General features: G+C 33.0%; 1 protein-coding gene across 3 annotated transcripts in view; it reads left to right on the forward strand.

Moving 5' to 3' along the window:
• The window catches only part of LOC142327879 (facilitated trehalose transporter Tret1-like), a 318,438-nt gene that overhangs the window by 79,595 nt on the left and 213,492 nt on the right, over positions 1-25,351 (forward strand). Inside the window, exon 1 of one of the 3 annotated variants that reach the window (XM_075371571.1) lies at positions 22,958-22,976. The exons of the other annotated variants lie outside the window; for them this stretch is intronic. The gene's annotated coding sequence lies outside the window, so the exon portion shown is untranslated. Of the gene's footprint in view, positions 1-22,957; positions 22,977-25,351 lie in introns of those variants that run through there. 3 annotated transcript variants of the gene reach the window in all.

Raw genomic sequence — 25,351 nt, forward strand, 5'->3', positions numbered from 1 at the left:
TTAAATATGTGAATCAGTTTATATCTTTAACTTTGTACCCGTCATTAAATTATACAAAAAACTGAAATACTAAGTGACATATTTTTACGAAACCTATTTCTCTAAAATGATCTTCGAAGTAAAAACAACACAATTTACTTTTTTATAGATGAACGTTCACGTGCGTGGGTAATGTTTACAAAAATAAAGCTTTACAGAAGTCTTAGACGATTTTAAAAACTTTTTTTTATTGATTCTTAAATCAAAAACTTAAAGCGTTTTGGAGACAAGCCTCCAAACAATTATTCAAAAAATGGGAAGCAGCAATATTGAGGGATTTTCATTCAAAGAAAAGTATTTCCAATAATTTTTCTAAAAATTACTTTAGTACTTAGCATGCATTAAAAAAATATTGTTATCCTACGAACATATTTATATAAAAATGTTCAAAGTAGCTAAAAAAATTATTTATGAAATTAAGATTTATTATGTAATGTTATTAAAATTGTTCTATTAAGATTTAATTAAGTTTATTAAAATAAATTTTAAAGGAAGTGAATGAATAAAACAAAAAAAAGATAAACATTTTCTTATTTATAATTTATAACACCTTTTTTAATGTAAACTATGTAGAACAGTTATCGTGTCTCGAATAGAAAATTACCATGTTTTACTTACTGTTTAATTTTTAAAGTAACTTTCTTCAAAATTTCCAAAGTTATGTTATTTAACCTACTGTCAATTTAAAAAGTAATTGTAAGCCTCTATTTTCTTACGTTGATCCTGAAAATTTACAGTTCAATTAATTAATATACAAAATTTTCCTACTTTAACAATTACAACAGAATTATTTTCTCTCAAATTATTTTTAATATAATATTACGAAAGCTTGACAATGAAATGTTTAATAATAGATGCTTACCTTTTAACGTGTAAAATAAATATATTCGATTCTAGTTAACCCGAATATAAGAAAAAAAAATTAATTTTATTCTCTACTGAACGTCATAGGAATGTATCACTTTCAGTACTTTCTTACCACGTAATTCGTTTAACAAACTAAAGAATTGTATGCGCTAAAATCGAGTGACTTCCGAAAGCGCCCAATTATACATTAACTGTTATACATTAGATACTCTTTTATTATGAAAAGTTAAAGTTTTAATTTCTCAATAATTAAAATTAATATTGAAACCTCATTTATAAATGAACAGGAAAATAAGTCTACGCATAAAAATAATTTTATATTAATATTTTAAGAAAATGCGAAACAGTTTTTTAAATATTTAAGTTTGTCTTTTAAAAAAATTAAAATTATAATCAAATCATAAAACTAAACTACTGCAGAAATAATATATCTAAGGCAGTAAAAATGAGTGCAAATAAAAACAAGTGATTTAAAAGAGGTCCTAAAAATTTGGTTACTCTGGTACCTTATCGTATTTTTGTTAATTGAGCATGCAGTTGCTAGTAGACGTAATACTTGAATGTTGGACAGCTTTAACTTTTTTTTTTTAAAGTAGATCATTCAGTAAATTTTATGGAGTACTACTATTTTATGCGTACTTAAATCACTCAATAGATTTTATGGACAACCTATGCTTTCTTTTATACCTAACCTTATATGTTTGTTATATATGCTTCACAGAAGGTAAAAAAAAACAACCGTCTATGAGGCATTCAGGAGTTCAAAGTGTAATTGGTCATATATTTTTGACGTATGTAGGTCAAATACATACGTATTTTACGTAGGTAAATACTGGATTAAATAATCTTAGTACTCTAATGGGTCCCACTTTTGATTTTATTAAAAGTCTTACACCACGTGCTAATCAAAATGCTTGATTATTTGAATTAAAGTTTTTTTTTTTTATTGAAGTTTTGTAATAAAATTCTAATATAATAAAAAAAGTATGTAATATTTTTTTTTACATTAGATTACAGCTCAGTCTAAGTTTACATCCGTTTATTTTATTTTAATATTGTAGTAACAATTTTTATTTGTAGCTACTGTAAATAGTGTTGTACAGTAGATTAGTTCATCATAAGGAAATTTATGGCCACTCATTTATTTCTAAAATTTGTAAAAAAAATGCTTATATCAAGTAATGTTGAAATTATGATATAATTTTTTTTTTTCTTCAGTCATTTGACTGGTTTGATGCAGCTCTCCAAGATTCCCTATCTAGTGCTAGTCGTTTCATTTCAGTGTACCCTCTACATCCTACATCCCTAACAATTTGTTTTATATATCCCAAACGTGGCCTGCCTACACAATTTTTTCCTTCTACCTGTCCTTCCAATATTAAAGCGACTATTCCAGGATGCCTTAGTATGTGGCCTATAAGTCTGTCTCTTCTTTTAACTATATTTTTCCAAATGCTTCTTTCTTAATCTATTTGTCGCAATACCTCTTCATTTGTCACTTTATCCACCCATCTGATTTTTAACATTCTCCTACAGCACCACATTTCAAAAGCTTCTAATCTTTTCTTCTCAGATACTCCGATCGTCCAAGTTTCACTTCCATATACAGCGACACTCCAAACATACACTTTCAAAAATCTTTTCCTGATATTTAAATTAATTTTTTATGTAAACAAATTATATTTCTTACTGAAGGCTCGTTTCGCTTGTGCTATTCGGCATTTTATATTGCTCCTGCTTCGTCCATCTTTAGTAATTCTACTTCCCAAATAACAAAATTCTTCTACCTCCATAATCTTTTCTCCTCCTATTTTCACATTCAGTGGTCCATCATTTCTACTACATTTCATTACTTTTGTTTTGTTCTTGTTTATTTTCTTGCGATAGTTCTTGCGTAGGACTTCATCTATGCCGTTCATTGTTTCTTCTAAATCCTTTTTACTCTCGGCTAGAATTACTATACCATCAGCAAATCGTAGCATCTTTATCTTTTTACCTTGTACTGTTACTCCGAATCTAAATTGTTTTTTAACATCATTAACTGCTACTTCCATGTAAAGATTAAAAAGTAACGGAGATAGGGAACATCCTTGTCGGACTCCCTTTCTTATTACGGCTTCTTTCTTATGTTCTTCAATTGTTACTGTTGCTGTTTGGTTCCTGTACATGTTAGCAATTGTTCTTCTATCTATGTATATGATATAATTAAGGAAATTGTTGTATTAATCGGTGTGGAATATTATACATTATTTTTAAGATTAAAGTGAATTTTTGTTAATTTTTTTCTATCGTTTTTAATGGTATTTTCTGTATAAAATAATAAATCTTCATTTACAGTGATTCACTTCGTTTGGTGTTTTAATTACCAATAACATCCAGTACTACTTTTTCCTAAAATTAAGTTTATAAGTTTTGTTTCGTGTTTTTTGCAAGTCTTTATCACAACTTATCTATTAATAATAGTAGTAATCTTGGGAGTGTCATTACAAGGCAAACTGGATAACGACTGAGATATGAATCAGCTGTGTACAACCCCCAGAAAGAATTATACTGTTGATTGGTTTAATGAAGGTCACATTCCTGTAAATGTGAAAAATTATAGTGTATTTTTCCTCATTTAAACCTTTATTATTAAGTAGTTTTCATAACAAGATTTTATTAAAAGATTTTCTTGTCTTCATTCATAAATAAATACTATTTATAAATAAATATAGAATTAAAATAAAGAAAATACATAATACATAAAATATTTCAATAAATAAAATTTAAAAAAAAGTAATAAAATTCAAAAATAAATTCATTCATAAATAAAAACTAATAAATGGCATTTATTTGCCAGCATCTGTGGTACGAATGGTAGCATCTTGGCCTTTCTCCGGAGGTCCCGGGTTCGAATCCCGGTCAGGTATGACATTTTCAAACGCTACAAATCATTCATCTTTTCCTCTGAAGCAATACCTAACGGTGGTCACGGAAGTTAAAAAAAAAAAATGGCATTAATTTAGATGAATCACTTTATCGAAAAAAGCAAAAGATTATTAAAGAAATTTTATCTTAGATTATCATAATTTTATATAATAAAATTCCTATAAGTAGATTTTACTACAATTGTGAAAATATTTTTGAAATCATTTACTTTATCAGTGATCATTTACTTAATAATAATAATAATAAACTTTCCATAACCATCCTATGGCTGCATTATACGAACGTCGTGCTACCTATTCCAGACCAGCCGGAATTAGGTACCACGAATTAAGAAGTAAATACGAAATTGCCTTTCCAGATACATTGGCAATTTCTACTAGAGAAATACCGCCATGGCTCTTGCCAGCGGTAAATACAAGTTTGGATCAAGGAGAAATAAAAAAGAAACCAGCAGTGATCATCCAACAGGAATTTTTGGCAACCGTCAGTAGTTACGAAGAATATATTAGAATTTATACTGACGGTTCTAAAACCGAACATGGTGTTGGATGCTCAATATATGTAAATGGAGAAGCCCACTTTTGGAAACTGCCAGATGTGGCCAGTGTCTACACGGCAGAACTCACTGCAATTCAGCAAGCTCTTCGCTACACTGAACACTATTGCGAAGAGAGAGTTCCGATTCTTTAAGTACACTCGTCGCAATTCGGAACAAGAACATTAAGGATGTCCTAATTGCAAACATCCTGTCCATTTTATACGTTCTAAAACAACGAGGACAGCGATGCGTATTTATATGGACTCCGGGGCATGCTACAAGTAATGAAATCGCAGACGAAGCTACCAGAAAGGCAACAGTCTGCGATGATTTGGATGCATTTCCTGTAAGAGTGGCAGATGTTAAAAACCGTCTAACAAATATAGTAAAAAACAAGTGGAATGCTGAATGGAGGAGTTTAAATAAAATTAGTTTAAATTAGTTTAAAATTAAACTCAGTAAAAACTTCTCCTTATAAATGGAAAAGCGACTTTAAGTTGACTCACCGTGAACAAGTAGCGGTGACCAGACTTAGAATCGGTCACCCCCGATTAACAAATTTATATTTGTTAACCGGCAAAGTGAGACAAATTTGCGGTGTTTGTAATAAAACACTCACAATCAAGCATCTAATAGAAGAGTGTACCATATATGAGGACCTCAGAAAGAGGTTCCGTCTTAGAAATAATATCAGTGCTGATCTGGATAATGGAAATGAAGAAAATATAGTTGCATTTTTACACGCCAGTGGACTTCTTAAAAGTCTATAAAATGAAAGTTTATAGCTGTGATAAAAGAATCTCTAAGCGGAAGTTTTATATATATATAAAGAAAGAAATGGTATTGATATGTTGAAATTTTAATTTCATGGTCCTTTGAGAACCTTATCTCAAATTTTAATATTGGGGCCCTTTACACCCCGTAAGTGTTTGTGATTATCCTTGTCTTTTATGTCTTAATGTTTATTGTGAAGTTTGTGTTTTTAAATAAAATGTAACGGCCCTTTAAACCCTTATATATGACGATCCTGATGGAGATAATAATTTCTTTTAAAGAATGTGACGAGGGCTAATGACCTTAGCAGTCGATGCCCATAAAAATTCAGAAAAAAAAATTTTATAATAATAATAATAATTTATTTATTTATTTATTTGTTTGTATTTTTTTGTGCAATAGGACAGCTAACTATAGCCTTTGTGTATTACACAATACTACATAAAAAAAATATCTATATACATTAAATATAAATTAAAAATTTCAATATAAATTAAAAATACAAAATTTAATCATTAGTTCATAATAATTATTAGTCATTGGTTAATAATCATAGCTCATATAATTATTAGTTCATAAAAATAAGAGTAATACTGGTGTTTTAATTATGTTACACAATTACATTATTATATGTCTTTGCATAAATACAAGATTATAGATAAACATGTACACATAATTAAAAATACACATAATTCAGGAAACAAAATTAAATAATATATTTTAACAATAATAACATTAGTTATAAATTCAAAAATTTACATCTTATCTCCTTCATCCAATTACATTTAATTAGAATTTCAGTTACTTATACAGCACTGTCAATATATATATACATACATACATACATACATATATATACATACACACACACACATATATATATATGTGCAGGTAAAATAGAAAATACAAAAGAAATTTACGTCATTGTTATACAATATAATTGATTTTAATTATTAAAATATTTATTTATTTATTAATAGAAAATTGTTTTAATTTATATAACTTAACTACGGTCAAGCAGAAGAGGGTTAGTGAAGTTCTGTAGTAATCCAGTATTATTGGTTTTTATACTTTTAATATCTATATTATATCGGAGTAAAACCTACTCAGTTCAAAAACAAAATTCGTCCTCGGTTGAAAAAAGTCTATTTTATCATATTTTTTTTACAGCAGTTAAAGCGCATCTCTCTGTGGGTGAGATAAGTTGTGTAGAGTATGCAAGAGGACAAAAGTTTCGAATATTGCGTCCGGGTGTACGTAACTGTATTTCGTTTTCCGTAGGATTACACCCGTGTAATGCTTTATGAAAAAACAGTATATCAAAGTATTCTCTTCGACATACAAGAGATGGTAAATTATGTAGTAATTGAAGCTGTTGTTTTCCAAGATGGTGAAGTTTAAATTTGTGAGTCAGCCAAGATAGGAAGTTGTTCTGAATGGATTCAATGTTAATCGATGTATAGTCTCTTCGAGAATTCCAGGTTGAGGTGGAATATTCAAGCTGGCTTCGAACAAGTGACTTGAAGAGTAAGACACAAGATCGAGGATCAACAAAAGATCTCGCAATCCATTTCAACAGACCAAGATTTCTCTTCACTCGGCTCACAATCATGTCTGCGTGTTTAGAAAGGTGCTTGGAGTCAAGGAGTATGCCTAGATCGGTGACGGAGTTCACAGTATAATAATAATAATAATAATAATAATATATTATTATTATTTTAGTGTTAAGAACTAACAACCCCTACCCCTTGGTCTAATGGTTAACTCGTCGAAGCAAACTGGACATCTAGACATTTAGTATAAATTAACCCGTAAGACTGAATAAATGTTGGGCATTTAAGAACATAAATAGTTACAATCTGAAGACTTTGACTTAGAACCGGGAAATACGTTTTCAGAATTATTAGCGATAAGAAAGATGGTTCCTTTTATTTTCTTTAAATTAAAAGTTAGAAACATATAAACATGTAAATGAGGACATTAAAATTATGTAACAATATAAAATTCAAATTTCTCCTAATCTGTTTAGCCAGGTAAGGACGACCCATAATGGTACGACTTCAACTCATCACACAATCTAGCAATGAAACATAGATTTTCCATTATTCAGATACCCCACCGACATAGTATAATCCGTGATTTGATAAAAGTAGACTAAGGAAATTAATTAAACACCTTAAATAAAAATTATGTTTATTCCTACTCAATACAATAAAGGATACATTTCAAAAATTTAATGAACCAAGAATTTTAATTTTTTTTTTTCAATTTAAAGGTCAATCTACTCAAACATTAAAAAATCTTTAATCGTTCCGAGACTGATTTTCATTCATTAAATTTTCCATTAAATCTTTCACAGAAAGGAGAATTAAAAATTTCCAAACTTCATTTTTTTATATCATTTGTTATCAATAAAAATTAATTACCAGTAATTAATATAAAAACAAACAATATAATAATTAATGATAATTATAATTAATATAAAATTGTATTAATTAATATAATGTTAATTATTTCATTTTCAATAATATTCCATTTCACATTAATTATCTCTTAGTGTACTATCTCATAACGAATAAAAATTATTTAAAATATGAATAATAAATTTATATAAACGGTAATAACCAGTGGGTGTTCCACCGGGCTGGTTTAGTGGTTAACTCATCGTCGCAAATCAATTGTTTAACAGCCGTTTTTTGAAAGTGAAGGTTCTGAAGTTCGAATCCTAGTAAAGGTTAGTTGTTTTTATACGGATTTCAAAACTAAACAATGGATACCAGTGTATCTTGGTCGGTGGGGTTCAATTAACCACACGGCTCAGCAATGATCTGCTTGAGTCTGTACAAAACTACATTTCATTTACATGTCATATATCTCATTTTCAGTATGGCAGTTCTGCCATACTGGCCACAACTACTTAGTTGAGTTCCTTTCCCTTCCCGGTGGTGTCAGCTTTGGGACGAGGAAAACAATGCTTCCACGGCTGTTGAAGATAAAAGAGGCAGTGTCTGCGTTAGCAGACGGATTCGAATCCTTCTTCGTGTCAAAGTGAAAGTGTCAAATGAAGTCAAAGTGGCTCCCATACTCGTTTAGACCCCAGCGCAACCCAGGCGCTATGCTGATGTCTTTAAATCAAAGAGGGAAGCCAGTAAGGTGGCTAAGAAGCCAGCGGTATTGTTTTTTAACAGAGCGGAGGGCTCGAAGTCAACGAGACAAGAACGCAACCGCGACTTTCAGGTTGCCCTTCGGGGTAACTGAAAGGAGCTTCGTATCCGGGATGTCAAGGAGACCAGCAAAGAGCTGGTAGTGGTCGCTGACAATAAGGAGACTGTCCCAGTCATCACGGCGTCTCCGGCTGTGAAGAAGCTTTTGGTCAAGGCGTTGACCTCAAGCGGTTGAGAAGGCCCCGGTTCATAATATATGACACTGAGCGGAGTCCCTCTCATGAGGAGGTTCTGTCTCTCCTTCAAGATCAAAACACCGATTTGGGCGAGGCTTCGTTAAAGTGTAGGTTGGTCTTCAAGACTGGCAAGGGTGATGCCTCGCAGTATCACGGAGTCTTCGAGTTAGATGCTGGTCTCCACCAGAGGTTCGTGTCGGACGAATCTTCCTGGACTTTGCATCCTTTCGCGTCAAGGAGTACCTTGACGTACAGCGGTGCTTCAAGTGTTGTAGGTTTGGCCACAGGGCCAAGTTCTGTAAGTATGCGTCAGTCTGCACGCATTGTGGCGAGGAGGGCTACATGCGTGACGACTGTCCGCAGAAGAAAGAGGCTCCGTCTTGCGTTAACTGTAAAAGGTTACGCAAAAGTTATAGGCACTCAGTTAATAGTAAGGAGTGTGATTGCTACTTGAGAGCTGTTGAGACGTATTTCAACTCTCTTGATAGTTCGATTCGATCAACTTAATGTCCAGGGAGCCTATGCAGTCCAAGTTGAGTTAGCTGAGGTTGTTGAGAAACGGAGTCTCGATGTTCTCCTTCTGCAGCACCCGTATGTGGTTAAGGGTGATCTGCCAGGTTTTTCAGGCTGGAATATTTTTTACGTTGGTGAGAGCAAATCCGCCGTGCTGTGCAGAAGTCCATAGATAGTGTCTTCATACGGCAGGCCTCTGACACGCATCACGTCGTTGTTAAGCTTGCCGTAAATGGTTTGGACCTGGTCGTTGTTAGTTGGTACTTTCAGTAGAGAGATCCCACTGAACAGCATTTGGAGAGATGGGATAGAATTATTAGTCTGGTAGCGGGTCGTTCTATTCTTATAAGAGTTTTGCGAAGATCAAATCGCTTCTTCGGTTCAGTGAGACCATGGACGACCGCAGTGAATTAATCGAAGGTTTTATCGCGCAGCATCAGTTTGATGTTTTCACTAGTAGAGCTGAAGTAGAGTTGAAATGTGTACATTAAGAAAATAAATAAAAAATAATACTGATAAGAAAGAAATAACAGATTTGAAAAACATAGTTCGAAATATTAAAAATTACTACAAATGATGTGTGAAAATAATTTAAACGTTTAGCTACATGAACAAGTCTAAATTAAAAACTGGGTCTCTTTTTGAGTTGAAATGAATATGCAAATAACCAATTTACAGAGATTTAAAAAATAATTAAAACTGTTGAAGAGAAAATTTAAAGTTTTATTGAATATAAATTACTTATTCTTTAGAAAATAGATGATTAGTATAATTTTTTATTTCTTTAATTTCTTTTTTTTTATAAATATTATATTAAAAAAAAAAATAGGTGTCAAGAAAAACGTACATCATTTGAGTATATTCCATTTACGTTACTCCATCATACAAAAGATTTACTGCTGAAAAATTAAAAAAATCAAAAACAGTCCGCGAATTATAGAATAGTAATACAAACTTTTGTTTTTATTTTTTTATAATTTTTTAAGAATTCTGGTAGACCTAGAATAGTTACTTAGACCAGTACGTTGTGATCACAGTACCGACAAATTATTACAACTTCCATAATAACGCGGTTATTTAAAATTAAATTTCAATTAATAAGGTGTCATTATGTTCAAAATAAAGTGTTTCAAATTGTACCTCTAAAAATATAATTTGAATCAAGTAATATTTACAGAGATAATAATGATTCAAAAATTGATATGGCTGTCAGTTTGGATTTGTTAAAACCTAAGAAAAGAAGATTTATTATTTATTGAGAATGTAGAATTAAACATGTATTCTGAATTGTCAAATATCAGCCCTTTTTGCAATGTGAACTTCTGCTAAAAGAATATATAAACGTCGTATGAAAAATGAAGCGCGTTTATTTTCAAAATGAATATGAATCTTCAAAATGAATGTGTTTATTTTTTTACCCACGACAGAACGGACACGGTATGTGCGTTTAGGGTAAGAGGTTGTGCATGTGTATGAGTGTGTATGTCTTACCACTTTCCTCAAAAACTACAGGACCGATTTCAATGCGGTTTTTTGCATTACATGGGTATCACTTAAGAACAAGTTCCTAGCCATGTTTTACAGTTACAGGCCAGCAGGGGGCGTTGTGGCAAATATGTTACTCTAGAACGGCTGTACCGATTTTGATGTGGTTTTTTGCGTTACATAGATATCACCTCACAGCAGGTTCTTAGATTAATTTTACGGTTATAAGCTACCAATAGGTTCTGCAGTATATATGTTTCTTCAAAACGGCTTTGTGGGTTTTTTAACATTTTTAATTTTATCACTTGAACATGTTGTCGTCGAATGACTTCGACGGTTCGTATTTCATAACCTTGTGGAGGCCCTGAAAAGAGCCGTTTTTTTGCGTTAGCTCTGAGAAGAGATATTGGATCCGGAAGGTGGTCTCCGTCGGGGAGTTGCGGCACGCCCATTGAAGTCCGACCGGGCCTTCCCTCAGCGGCTATTGAGTCCCTATTACAGCGTGGCAGTGGTGGTCCCCAGATCCCTGCAGTGTCGGGTCGGCGTCGGTTTTCCTTCACCGGCTCGGCCGAGGCGATTCTCCCCGAGCGATCCCACGCTGGGCCGGCTCTTGCGGCTGAGTCCGCCGGCCAGGAGGATTGAAGCCCGGCGAGTTGGAGCTGGAGCAGGAAGGTAGCGTCCGCATCCAGCGACTCCCTCGGCGAGCCGGCCAGGCCTGCAGCTCTGATGGGGATGTTGGCATCCGCCGGAAGGTTGCACGTTGAGCCGGCCAGGGATCTTCTTCTGCCTTCTTCCATCTTCTTCTTCTTCTTCTTGGTCTTTTAGAGGTGGTGGTCGATATTGAAATGCCAATTCACTCTCGTGCACGCTCTTTTATTGGAGCCTGAGAGTGGTGAAGCTGCAGCGCTGCTATGGTAGGAGAACTGCGCGGTCATCTGGGCGGTGGGAGTGACGCTTGCATCAGCGCGTCCGTATACTGTGCACCCCGCTCATATTGTTGCTACCGTTATCGCCCACCGATATTAAATTAGGCATATATGTGGTAACTATATATATATATATATATATTTTCTTTTTTTTTCGAAATTCAAATATTTTATTATCATAGTTATGATAACACTGTCTTAATTAATATTAGTATGGTGTAGTAAAGAAAAACACCACACAGAACTGACGACAGGGGTAACCGCGAAAATTAATAAATGTTTATATACTATATTTGGTGTTTTTCTTTGCTACATCATATTAATATATATATATATATATTGAAATTCATGACTTTAACTAAAATACTTGTGTTCTTTACACATCTCTACAGTTTAGTAAGTACACCACGGCGTTTGCAGTTATACGGAGCGTTCGAAATGTCGTTGTGCAGTATGCTTAAGAATTATGTGGTACATTTTGTTCTTTTTGGGTTAGGTATGTTTCCCTGTGGGTTTGTTGGGCGTAGCTCAGTAATAAACCAAGACGTCAGCTGAATTGTGATTGAACATGCTTCGTGTCGTTTCGTTTATCGGAATCAGCAATAAAGAGAAACTTAATTTTTCTTTCGGTAGAGAAACGAATTTTTCTCGTCGAACACGTATTTCGTGAAGGTGACAATTATACTGATTTAGTAAAACAAAAGTTCTGTGAAAGGTTTTCAAATAGCCATGTTTCTTACCGCAATGCAGTTCAAACTCTTATCGAAATTTTTCGGGGAACAGTCACTATTGAAAACACTGATCGATGTGGAAGGCCACCTAAACTAAACGAATTGATCTTTATATTTCGGATGCTATGTCCGAAGATCCATCAAAGTCAGTGCGTAAGTTAGCACAGAAACAACGTATTGGACTTGCTACCACCCATAAAACTGTAACAAAAGAACTGAAACCTTCAGATCATGCCAAAAGACTAAATTATTGTTCACGGTTAAACGTTTTATTGAAAAAAATTCATAGGTATCCTCGACATTATGTTTTTTTTACAAATGAAACGTGGTTTCATCGGAGAGGGTATATTAATTCACAAAATACACGACTATGGTTGACAATGAACCTCCATTAATTACACGAACAATTTTTACACGAAGCAAAAATTGGAGTCTGGGTCGGTATGAGAAGATCACAATTATGAGTAGATCCAATTTTCTTTGAAAATATAGTTAATAGTGATAGTTGTTGTGCTGTTCTAGCAAACTTCATTATTCAGTTAACAGAAGTGGAAATCAGTCACAGTTGGTTAAAAAAGATGGCCTGACAGTGCACACAGCTAACAGGTCAATGAACTTTTTACGAAATGTCTTTGGTGAACGAATCATTTCCAGGGGTTTATTGCTTGTACAATCTACCGATCTGACTCCTCCATATTACTTTCTGTGGGAGACCGTGAAACAAGCTGTGTATTGCAGCAGACCACGCACGATTGATGAACTAAAAACTGCAATAACGGCGTACGTATGAGACATTCCAGTACATAAGCTGGTTACAGAATTTGAAAACACTTGTGCAGCTTTGTACTGATGTTGGAGATCATTTTTAACACCTTTTATGAACTATTTTAATTACGTAATTTCCGTTTTTATAAAATAATGAAATAAAAATACAAAGTAATAATTAAGAAAGTTTCGTCATTACACTTACATAATCCCAGTGCATACCAACTTTCCGAACGCCTGTATAACAAGACTTTTCATTTGCCTGCAGTACAAAGTCGCCGAATACTCTTAGTCACCTACTTAAGAAGTAGTATTCAAATGCACTATTTATAGCAGTCAGTCAGAGGAAAAATGTAAATAAATATCTACTTATGCTTATTTCTTATTATTTTTTTCCTATTTAAGTAAAAATCTCCTTTTATATTTTAACTATTTTGACCGAAAATATATATTAATATTAAATTAAAACAGAATTTTACCTTTTTAATTTTCTCGTGAAATTTCTTGGGAAAAGAATTATACGAAACAATTGTACAAAAAATATTATTCGAAATTAGATAACGAAAAGTTACCTTGCGCAGAACTGCACAAGAATTTTTATAATTATTATAAAAATAATAATTATAAAAATTATAATTAAAATCCCAATTAAAATTATATGTACACAGATAATTTAAAAAAGAAAGTATCTTGGAAGATGATTAATTATTCTGAAAATGATATATTTACTATTCATTTATTTTCAATAGTAATTTTTATTTATGTTCAATATTAATTTACTTTATAATTTTTTTTTTTTTTGTTATATGAATATTTTTAAAATGTATCCTGCCAAAAAAATAAATAATAAACTTTGAAAGAGGAAAAAGGAATAAAGAAATTTAATTTAATTTTTTACCATTTGAAATATGCAACTGGGAAAAAGCGTTTTAACCTTTTCATGAAAATCGATTTAACAGTTCTAAATTTAATGGAAAACAAATAAATATATTGACTACCATTCACATTCGTTATCCTCCTCTTGTTGAAAACAGATAAAAATGAGGGATTCAATATGAAATTTAAATACAGGCTTACTCATGAAAATAAATCCCTTTATTTATGTTTAATCCCACGTCAGTATCATTCATCATATTTCGTCGTCGAATGCCTATATAATACTTAAACATTATTCACTTATCTTTCTTCGAAATTAATGTTTTCAGTTAAAAAAGGTTTTCTATTCTAATCAACCTGTAATAGTTTTATCAACGTAAACGGCCTTCGATTCCATCACTACCGGCGTTTGGGTGGCCACCGGCACAGCCTCCAGTGGCGTCCTCGCGCCCTCCGAGTGTAGTTCCTTCAGGACGTTCCAGAATACTTTAACCATAAATACAAGACTATCCATTTCGAAGGAAAAGTCTTGGATTTCCTTCTTCGTGTTAGTGTGAGTACGCACTAACTCACTGAGGTCACAGATATGTTTAAGAAGACAATGTCGCTTGTAACAGAAACATTCCTTCCTCCTCGCCAACGTACCCGGCTACCCTCTCGGAGCCGACCCACCAACATCCTGACCAAACTTCCCAGTTGCACACTTCTGCTCCACCACCGTCGAATGGGAGAGCCGAAACCTGCGTTTTGATGATTTACCTGCTGATGGACCCCCAGTTCTCTCAACAATAAAAGCCAGCGATGAAGGGGGCTCAATCTCACTTCCTGAAATTTCAAGGTCAGCTCTCTACACCACTGTGAAACTGAAGAAACAAAAGAACAATCCAAACAGTGCATGCATTCTCATTCTTCCAGTAAACCAAAGAAGTTCAAGCGAACCTTCTCCAACAGAAAGTGTATGGCTACTGTGTTCTGGGACCGGAATGGAGTTCTCTTGGTGGAATTCATGGAACGTGGCACGACCATCACTGCAGCCTCATACTGCGTGACTCTTCAACGTCTACGAAGGGCAATTCAGAATAAGCGGAGAGGAATTTTGTCATCAGGCATTGTCTTTCTCCATCACAATGCCGCACACTGCAGCTGTAACAAAGAAGCTCCTGCAGCGTTTTCGTTGGGAAGTATTTGATCACCCACCATACAGCCCGGACTTCGCTCCTTCCGATTTTCACCTCTTTGCTCACATGAAACGCTGGCTAGGAGGACAACATTTTCGCACAGACATCGAGCTGCAGACCAGCGTAGAAACATGGCTGAAAACACAGGCGGCTCCGTGCTATGACGAGGGTATTGGAAAGTTGGTACCACGCTACGACAAATGTCTAAATCGGAATGGCGACTATGTAGAGAAATAGCGTAACTATGTAAGTACTTGTTACAAATAAAACAAAATTTTATTTTCACTGTGGTTTTAATTTCGTGATCGATCGGACCTTGAAAAAAAATAACCCTCATGTATATATATATATATATATATATATATATATATATATATCGCTTAAAACTCAAACTACTACTAAAAAATTTCAAATAAAATATAAATGTATAACTTTTATTTAAACATTTTTGTCTATCCTTCCATTATTCGACAGTGATGAGAAAACAAACGAGTAAAAACTATTTTGATGAATGATTATACAAACAAAAAAAAAGGATAAATGAAAGTACATTTAAACTGTGATAGTTTCATTCGTAGTTAGGAAAAGTACGGTAATATTATTCTTGTCCTACCACGGACGTCAACGTTTAGATCTGTTTATAATTTGTTGATTGTGAAACCAAATTAACATTCCTGAAAGATAATTCTGATTGATGTATATTACATGAGTAATTATATAAACAATCTGTGGATCGGAAGTATAGTGGTTTAAACAAGGAAGAAGAAACTAGGTCAAGGTACAATTTGCAAATTTAAATATATACATTCTCATTTACATGTGTGTGTGTGTGTGTGTGTGTGTGTGTGCGTGCATATTATATTTTGCTTATCACCATTTCATTCGGCCGCTTAATGTCTTTGTCCTAGCCTAATACAAACACAAATTATAGTCAAACATTACTTATGTATTCGTATTACCACTGTTACAGTGGGCGAAATTATCCATCATCTATGTAAATCTGGCTCACCTCAACTTAATTGTTACATTATTATTTTATTATCGTTCTAAGAATACAATTTCTTTCAAGGTAACTTGCAAATAGTTTGTAACTGATCAGAAGTTCCTCAGAATAATCAGGTTAGTTTACACCATATTACGCCTTTAGTTTTCGAAAAAAATAAAGTAAAACTTTAATAATAATAATAATAATTAAAATTTATTAATTTTTTTAAGATAATTAAAATCTATTTACGATAAAATAATATATTTCCGATTAGACTTATTCCAAGGTGAGCGATTATGAACTTATAAAAAATGGTATAAACAAAAATAAAAATGTAGTTTTCCTCCACTCAAAGTAGGATCTAGTTTCTCAAAAAAGCAGTTTTCACGAGAAACTACAATTCAATTAGAGGAAACGGATTTGAAAAAAAAAAATCGAACAATTCTTTTAACCATTTGTCAGATACGATTAATGAAAAGACCAAACAGTTAATCTATAAAACTTCAAAATTATTGATTAGTAATAATATTTAATGAAATTTCCACATCCAAATTATTACAATAATTTGCAATGATCCATAAATGTTCAAGTTGGTCCGTAATTTTATAATTTTACAGGTTCAAATAGAATAATTTGTATAAAGGTTTCGCATGATTTATTTTTTTAATTTGGTTGTGAATTAAACTGGAAACTCAGAATATTAATTTGATTTTTGCAACAAAAAAATTTTTGATGTTTACAATGTTTGCTACTCCGTTTTAAAAATTTACCATAAAAACTCTTAGAATTTTATGTATAAGTAAATTGTTTTTTTTTTTTTTGTTACGGTCCTTCCGGGCCGTAACCGTAAGTCATTTATGTTTAGTCTTTCTTATCTTCCAATACTCTTTCATTTACCTGGAAAAATCCCTTTTCCGTTCCTCTGTCCAAACCGTCCCCGTTTTCTTTTTAGGCTTTTCTGCAAATTTAACACCGGGCAAGTTTATATAATTTCCAGATCCTGTTCTGAGATCTTGCAGTGCAATGCCTGCTTCTTTGATGTCTTGAAGCAACTCAGTGAGCCACACTGGTTGCGTTTTTAGCTTTAGCAATCTTCCCAAGAGTTGTTTACTTTTTTGATTCCTCCAAACGCAAGAGGTGGCCAAAGAATTTTATCTTCTTCTTTCTTATTTCTTCTGTAATTGGTGTAACGACTTCATAGATTTTACGGTTTGGGAGTAATCTCCACTTTCCTCCCACTAATTTTACCCCGCTAATACAGGTCTTTACGATCCTTTTTTCTATTTTGGCTAATTTTTCAGTTCTCGATGCTATCTTGATTTGACCCAGTGTTTCACTCCCATACATTACTATCGGTTTGATCACCGTATTATAGTGTCTTATCTTGACTTGTTTAGAAATGCATTTTTTGTTATAGGTGTTTCGTGAGACCACTTGTACCATTGCTAGTCTGTGTGCTCTTTCTTGCCAGGCTATTTTCTCGTTTAGATTCCATGTGATGGATTCACCCAGATATTTAAATTTTGATACTATTTTAAATCTGCGACCATTGATCTCCAAATGTTTCCGCTGTGTGTTTCTAGTGAACGTTGCTTCTGTCTTCTCGTGCGATATCTGAAGTCCAATTTTCCTGCGATAGAGGCCAATGTTTCTATCTGGTGTACAGCCTCTTCCTCTTTTCTGGAAGGAACGCTAGATCGTCTGCGAAGCCAAGGCAGTTAAGGCCTACGTTGTTAAATCTACTTCCAATTTTTACTTTCTCTGGATTTTTGTTGTACCAATGTCACATGATGTATTCTAATGCGCAATTAAACAGTAATGGTGACAATCCGTCTCCTTGCCTGAGACCAGTTTTTATGTCAATAGGTTCCGATATCTTCCCCCTGAACTTCACCTTCGACCGGGTGCCCGTCATCGTCAGCTCCAACATTTTCACCAGTTTTGGGTGCAGCCCAAAATTCCTCAGAATCCTAAGCATAGATGGTCTATGGATACTGTCATATGCCTTCTTGAAATCCGCAAATGTAATGATTAAGCCCTTGCGTCGCAACTTGTACATATCCATAATTAGTTTTAAGGCGATAATTTGTTCCGCACAACTTCTCCAGGGTCTGAATCCCCCCTGATATTCTCCTAATTCTTTCTCCAGTTGATCTTTTATACAGTTATAAAGTATTCTAGACAAGATCTTGTACGTACAATCTAATAGGGAGATCCCTCTATAGTTGTTTGGATCCATCTTATCGCCTTTCTTGAATAAGGGATGGACGATTGCTGTTGACCAGTGGTCTGGAAGTCTCTCGCTGTTCCAAATTTTAGTAAGTTCCCTTTGCAATATCTCTAAGATGTTAGGTGCAGCGTATTTTCAATACTCGGCAACTGTTTGGTCTTCTCCGCTCGCCTTATAATTTTTCATTTCCTTAACGTCTTGTTCGATCTCTTGTAGAGCAGGCGGATCTCTTGTGATTGCTCTGTTTTCACTGGTGTTTCCGTGTCAATTCTCAGGAGTTCTTCAGGCTCTTTCGCATTTAAAAGTTCTTCGAATGCTTCGGCAAGGATCCGGGCATTTTCCCTATTGCTGTGTGCTACCTTTCCTTCCTTGTTCTTAAGCATTAACGTTGGTGCCTGGTAACGTTGCAATCTTCTTTTGAAGGTTTCGTAGTATTCCCTGGAATTAGTTCCATGGAAATTTTCCTCGATCTTCCTAGTGATGTTATTGTGGAATTGTCGTTTGGCCTGCCTAAGAATTTTCTGTGTAAGTTTTCTTTACTCGATTAGTTCTTGAGAGGATTTTTCAGACCTCACTCATTGATGTCTCACCCAAGTTTTGTGTCTAGCAATGACTGAACGGTTACATTCTTCGGTCCACCACCGATGTTTTAATTTGAGGTTTGGTGGGGCTATTTTTTCCGCTATTTGTTGTTATTTCTCGATGGTTTGTTGAAGATCAAATGTGTTGCCTACGTTTGCCGTTTCTTGCATGTAACCTTCGTTAACTATTAATTTTCTCGGGTCAAATCTGCTTTTATTTTGTATCATTTTCTGTCTTTTGAGCGGTTTGAAATTTATTTTAATTTTGATTATTTTATTGTCTGAACCAGAATCTATCCCTCTAACTACCTTAACATTCTGGATTTCTCTATGGAAATTTTTGTCCATGCAAACATGATCTATTTGAAACTCCCCGATCCTCTGATTGGGGCTTACCCAGGTTTTAAGCTTATTGGGCCTCCTTTGGAAACATGTGGATTTGGATACCATTCCGTGTATTTTGCATAGCTGAACTAGTTGAATTCCGTTTTTGTTGGTTTTGTTGTGCGCCGCCCATTTCCCAATAATATCTCGGTGTTTTTTTCCTTGCCCAGTTGGGCATTATAATTCCCTATTCAGATCTTAGTGTGTTTTGGGTTGATCTCTGCCACTGTTCGATCCAGAATTTCCCAGAATTCATCTGATATTTCTCTATTTGCCTTATTTTTATTCTTATCGTTTGCAGGGGCATGTCCATTTATTATTGTGTAGATCTTGTTTGCTGACTTAAAAGTTAGTGTGGCTATTATTTAAGAGATTGGTTTAAATTCTACGATGGAGTCCATGACCTTAAGGATTACCATAAAACCTGTATCAAACTGTGAGCACCTGCCACGCATTACCGCTTTTCCAGGTATACCTTTATCCTTGGGATTCTAGATGTTCTGTGCCCATATTTCGCATCTCCTGTATCCCTGCTATTATAATTTTATGTTGTTCCAATATATCTATTAAAACCTTGAGTTTGCCTGTTTGCAGTAAAGAGTTGATGTCGTGTGTTGCCAAAAATTGTGTGTTTATATTTGATTTTACGGGTCTTTTTTTTTTTTAATTTTTTTTTTTAAACCAAATTGGACCCTGTTTGAAGATAGACATTTAATGATTAAATAAATGTTTTTCTTCTCATCGTAATTTTTTATCCTTCTTAAAAATAAATTTATAATTAATTTCCCTCAAGAAGAAATTATAATTGAATACTTCCGTACTTATTTCCACCGTGTAATTTTTTACAGTAATCACTTTAATTCAACTATATAATATATTCACTTAAACTACACTGGAAAACAAGAAAATAGTTTTAAAAAAAATTTTTGAGTGGTTTCTTGTTTTTTTTTTGTTTCTTCTTTCCGTTTTTGTCAATAACGGTTTAGTACCCTTTCTTTACACTTAAAGTACATTTTTAAAAGCTAATTTCAAATGTTACTTGCCAACCAAATAAGTTGAAAAAACGACTAGATGATCTTTTCACAACTATTTATTTCCACTTCTTCGATAATGATGTGAATGGCACTGTTGATGTTAGTCTTGGATAAGATAAGAAATCCTTTATAGATTCTTCTGTAACCTATTATATTTTGAGGAAAATATTTCTTTTTCTACATCAGTTATCATGTTCGGATTCCGATGGTCACATAACCATTGAACAGATACATAATATCATTCGTGTTGTCGGTAACTCCTTGGAGAAAAAACGTTCAATTCGGCTGCCTTTCTAGATATACACCAAGCATTCGATAAGGTCTGGTTGGCCGGTCTGCTACACAGAACAAAAACAGATCTACCTCATCCTTTTTATTTAGTTGTTTTCATAGTTTAGTTTTAGTTAATTATTATGTAGCGACTGGAACGGACGCTTCTCAGAGATTATATACTAGAAGGAGTTATCTGTATTCTTTGATACTTCCTCGGGTGTTCCTCAGGCTTAGTGTTGGGACCTTATCCATTTTCACTGTTTATCTTCCAGTCACAGACAATACCACTATTGCAACGTTTGCTGACGACATGGCAATCGTGCTGTCGATGATGATCCGACTCAAGCCTCGACTAAGTTGCAATCTGGGTTAGACCTTCTAGCCCAGCGGTAGAAGAAATAGAAAATAAAAGTCGATCAAGCAAAATCAACTCACATGGAATTCGCGGTGAGAAGAGGTGATTGCCCAGCAATCCATTTAGATGAAGGTTACATCCCAGAAGCTGCAAGTGTACTGTATTTAATTATTCACCTAGATTGACGTCTAACATGGAAGGGTTAACATTAAGGAAAAAAGGAAACAGCTAGATATCAAATTTTCGTAGCTATACAGGTTATTAGGAAGGAAATCATAACTATAACCGTCTAACAAGCTACTTCTGTAAAAAGTGATTCTAAAACCGGTTTTGACATACGGAATCCTACTCGGGGTATAGCAAGCAATGTAAAAATTACGCACCGTTTCCAGAATAAATTTGTGAGATACACTACACAGTCATAATGGTTTGTACGGAACAACGAAATTCATGAGTAAATAGGGTTATGATCGTTAAGTCGATCGATTTGTAACTTAATAGAAAATAAGACTTAAAAAACACGTAAAATATTAAGCTGTTAACCTCATAGACAACGGGAAAGATATATGGCGATTATAGCGGATATATTGGACCTAGGAAGCTAGTAATGATACTCAGTACGACGCCTCTCTTCTTAAGTTGCACATCAACAATATATTTATGATTATAATCATTTATGTTTCTAATATTGCTTGTTCCTACCTTACTACTATTCTTTTTATGTTGTGGTTTTATACACAATAATGGTTATTATTATGATTTGTAGTTCATTACTGGCTAAACTTTATCAATGCTTATTGTACCTTTGATTTATTTTTTATGTAATTGGGGTGTTTTAAGGTTATCTCTTTTATAACTTGATTATTGTCACGGAATTTACTTCTGGTCTCTAATCTACGAAACCGACTGTAAAGATAAATTGAAATACAAAAAAAATTATCATTGAAAAATATTGTAACCGTACTAATTTGGGAATATTAGACCAGTTCCAGTACCTTGCCATGAACTGGTTCACAAAATGAATATCAAAAATAAAAATTTCTTTTAAATTATATGTTATTTTAATTTAATTTGTTTTATTATTAAGGATGAAATTTAATATAAATTAAGCTTAAATTGGATTCCGATTAAAATCAACTCATAAATCATAATTCGTCACGAGATTGGTGTCTCCCCTACGGGGGTCAGGATGTAGTTTGAGATCTGAAAGAGGATCCAAGCATAAAATCCCTCCAAAGGCTATAAAAATGAAAAATTGGGAGGGAAAAGATAAAAAATAACCAAATTTCTAAGAAAATGTAAAAAAGAGATCAGCTGAGTAATCTGATGTCTTAAATTACTTATTATTATTGTTATAATTTAAAAACATGTATCATAGGTTTTATTTTTTTTCACAATTGTAAAAATTCAACAGAATTTACATAGTTTATCTTATTATAAAGAATGATTTTTAATTAATTTTTTTCTTTATCCATTTATTGTCCGTAGTAAAATCTTACCATTTTCTCAAACATCGTTAGAATTACAGCAAATAAAAAAATTCATATTATGCTGACAAAATACCTTAGCAAGGTTCACAATATATGCAATGCAAAAATACCACAATGCACACACAATATAGTATATACTGTAACACGGTCTTAAAATAACTATAATCACATTTTTTTATTTGACTGTAACTTATTAGTTATATCATTGTCAAAATTAAGCTACAGTATGACTTATTTGCATAATCAGGATCAGGATAAAAAAACAAAAAGGGTATTTAATCAAGATACTTTTTTCTTTTTTTTTTGGTTTAACCTCCGGGTCCACTGTTAGGCATGCTTCAGAGGATAGATGAATGATTTTGTAGCGTGTGTGAAAATTCCGTGCCTGACCGGGATTTGAACCCGGGGCCTCCGGATGAAAGGCAGAGACGCTACCACTCGCGCCACAGAGGTCGACTGATCAAGATACTTGCCCTCCCCAAAAATACTCATTAATTCCATATAATTCTTTATGTATCAATTATTCTTTTAGGGCCTTTTTAAATGTACTGCCTTGTAATTATTTTATTTCTGCAGGTAATAAATTAAAGAAAACGCCCACTAACGTATGGATCTCTCATCGTGGTAAGAAGACAAAATAACTTGCAAATAATTTTTAAAATTTAATTGTATTAAATATGAATAATAATCGTAAATGAGCTGCTCCAACTTTTTGACATCAAAACATACTTCCTTTAGTATAGAAATATTTATTTAAAGTTTTATATATTAGCATTTCAATAAAACTCTATTACGAATTAAAAATATTTAATTAAACTAAAGAAGCGATGAACAATAAACAAATAAGATTTACGTTACAATTGTTTTTTACAGGCTATTAATTTTATCGTCTTTTTTGTCTTATTCGTTTCAACCTGTTTATTATTGTTTTTATTATAAGTCTCTTCATTCTTATTTTAAGAAGTAATATTTCATTTAATATTAATTCAAATTATCTATGAATTCTCATTTTTCTTTAAGTAATAAATATAAAAGTTAAACATTAACTACTGAACATATTCATAGTGTTATTCAACACTATATTATTCAACATATTCATATTCATATTCAAGTGTTATGTGTAATATTATTTACATTTTGACGAAACCTGCGTTTCAAAATAAATAAATAAATTTGCTTAAATGTTTCACTGTTCAACATTTTTAACAACCATTTATTGATGTCTTAATGGTTATTTGCATTTTTTCGTAGATAAAAAAAAGTTTTATTTTTTAATTGATTTTTCTTTGAAATGACTTATATATATATATATATTTCATTTTTGGAAAAATTATAATTTATTAAAAATTTAAAAAAAATATATATTCACTCAGGTACAAAAATAATGTTTTTAGCTTTTTATGTATGTAAATAAGATAAATAGCATAATATATTACTAAATTACTTCATTATGTTTTAAACATTAATTTATTGACTTTTATTCTGTCGTGAACAATGAGCTTGGTTTTTGTTTTATATTGGAAATCATGAGTAATTTGTGATAAATAGATTCACCTAAAAATACACCTCTGATCTACAAATGTTATATAATTGAGTGTGTTATGTACTTTAATAAAGAGATCACTTTCATTTTCTCTCTTTGTTCTAAGAATTCGAAAGCAGATCGTTTAAAATTACCAAATTAAAACATTAACAAAATGAATGCAAACTAGTATACAATTTTCATTCAAGAGAATGTCAAATTTAAAGCCCATTTAAACAAAAGCCCATAAATAAACTAAAACCCACTAAAGCCCATTTTAACTAAAAAGTAAGCTTAAACAAAATTAAATTGTTCTCATTTAACCCATTTAACCCAATTGTTCTCATTTAACCCACCGGGTTGGTCTAGTGGTTAACGCATCTTCCCAAATCAGCTGATTTGGAAGTCGAGAGTTACAGCGTTCAAGTCCTAGTAAAGCCAGTTATTTTTATACGGATTTATAATACTAGATCGTGGATACCGGTGTTCTTTGGTGGTTGGGTTTCAATTAACCACACATCTCAGGAACGGTCGAACTGAGAATGTACAAGACTACACTTCATTTACACTCATACATATCATCCTCATTCATCCTCTGAAGAATTACGTAAACGGTAGTTACCGGAGGCTAAACAGAAAAAAGAAAAAGAAAATTGTTCTCATTTAAATTACTTATCGATAGTACAACGTAACCCGACTAAACAAATCGATTAACCGATTTTTATTTTTGCGGATAAAAATATATTTTTATTAATTCTATTATCAACAGAAGGACTCTTTAAAGAAAACAGAAATTAAAAAAAAATTGCTTTTCAGATACCAAGCCCTTTAATTTCTTTAAAATATTTGGTATAAGCGATTTTGAAAAAAATAAAACTTTTTTGCTAAACTGGTTTTTTTTTAAATTCTAGCTAAGCATTTTATATGCTACAAATTTTCGCTTCACACCCGCGAAAAAGCTTTGAAATTATGTATTGAATTGTCATCTTATTTTTTTCTAACCAGTTTTCCTGCTACGGCCGAATCTGAGTGTGTGTGTGTGTGTGTGTGTGCAGATGTGATGCTACTGTAGTCACTGCTATCGGCTTACCAGGCATGACGCAACTGCAGACGTAGTTAAGTGTAATTGTAAATGTATCGGTAAACATGAAGTCTTGAACAGACTCATTTTTACCACTCCTAAGATGTGTTAATTGAAACCAAACCAGCAAAGAACATCGATATGCACAGACTAGTGTTCAAATCCACACAAAAGAATTACCTAGACGGTAGTTACCGGAGGCTAAACAGAAAAAATAAAAAGAAAATTGTTCTCATTTAAATTACTTATCGATAGTACAACGTAACCCGACTAAACTGTCTTTACAAGGAACCGTAGAACTCTTGACTTCGAAAATAACTGATTATGCGATGACAAATTTAACCATTTGACTAACCCGGCCGTCATGTAAAATATTTTATTTCTTTAAAAAAAAAA

The sequence above is a fragment of the Lycorma delicatula genome, chromosome 1, assembly GCF_047948215.1.
Source record: "Lycorma delicatula isolate Av1 chromosome 1, ASM4794821v1, whole genome shotgun sequence".
Taxonomy (NCBI): domain Eukaryota; kingdom Metazoa; phylum Arthropoda; class Insecta; order Hemiptera; family Fulgoridae; genus Lycorma; species Lycorma delicatula.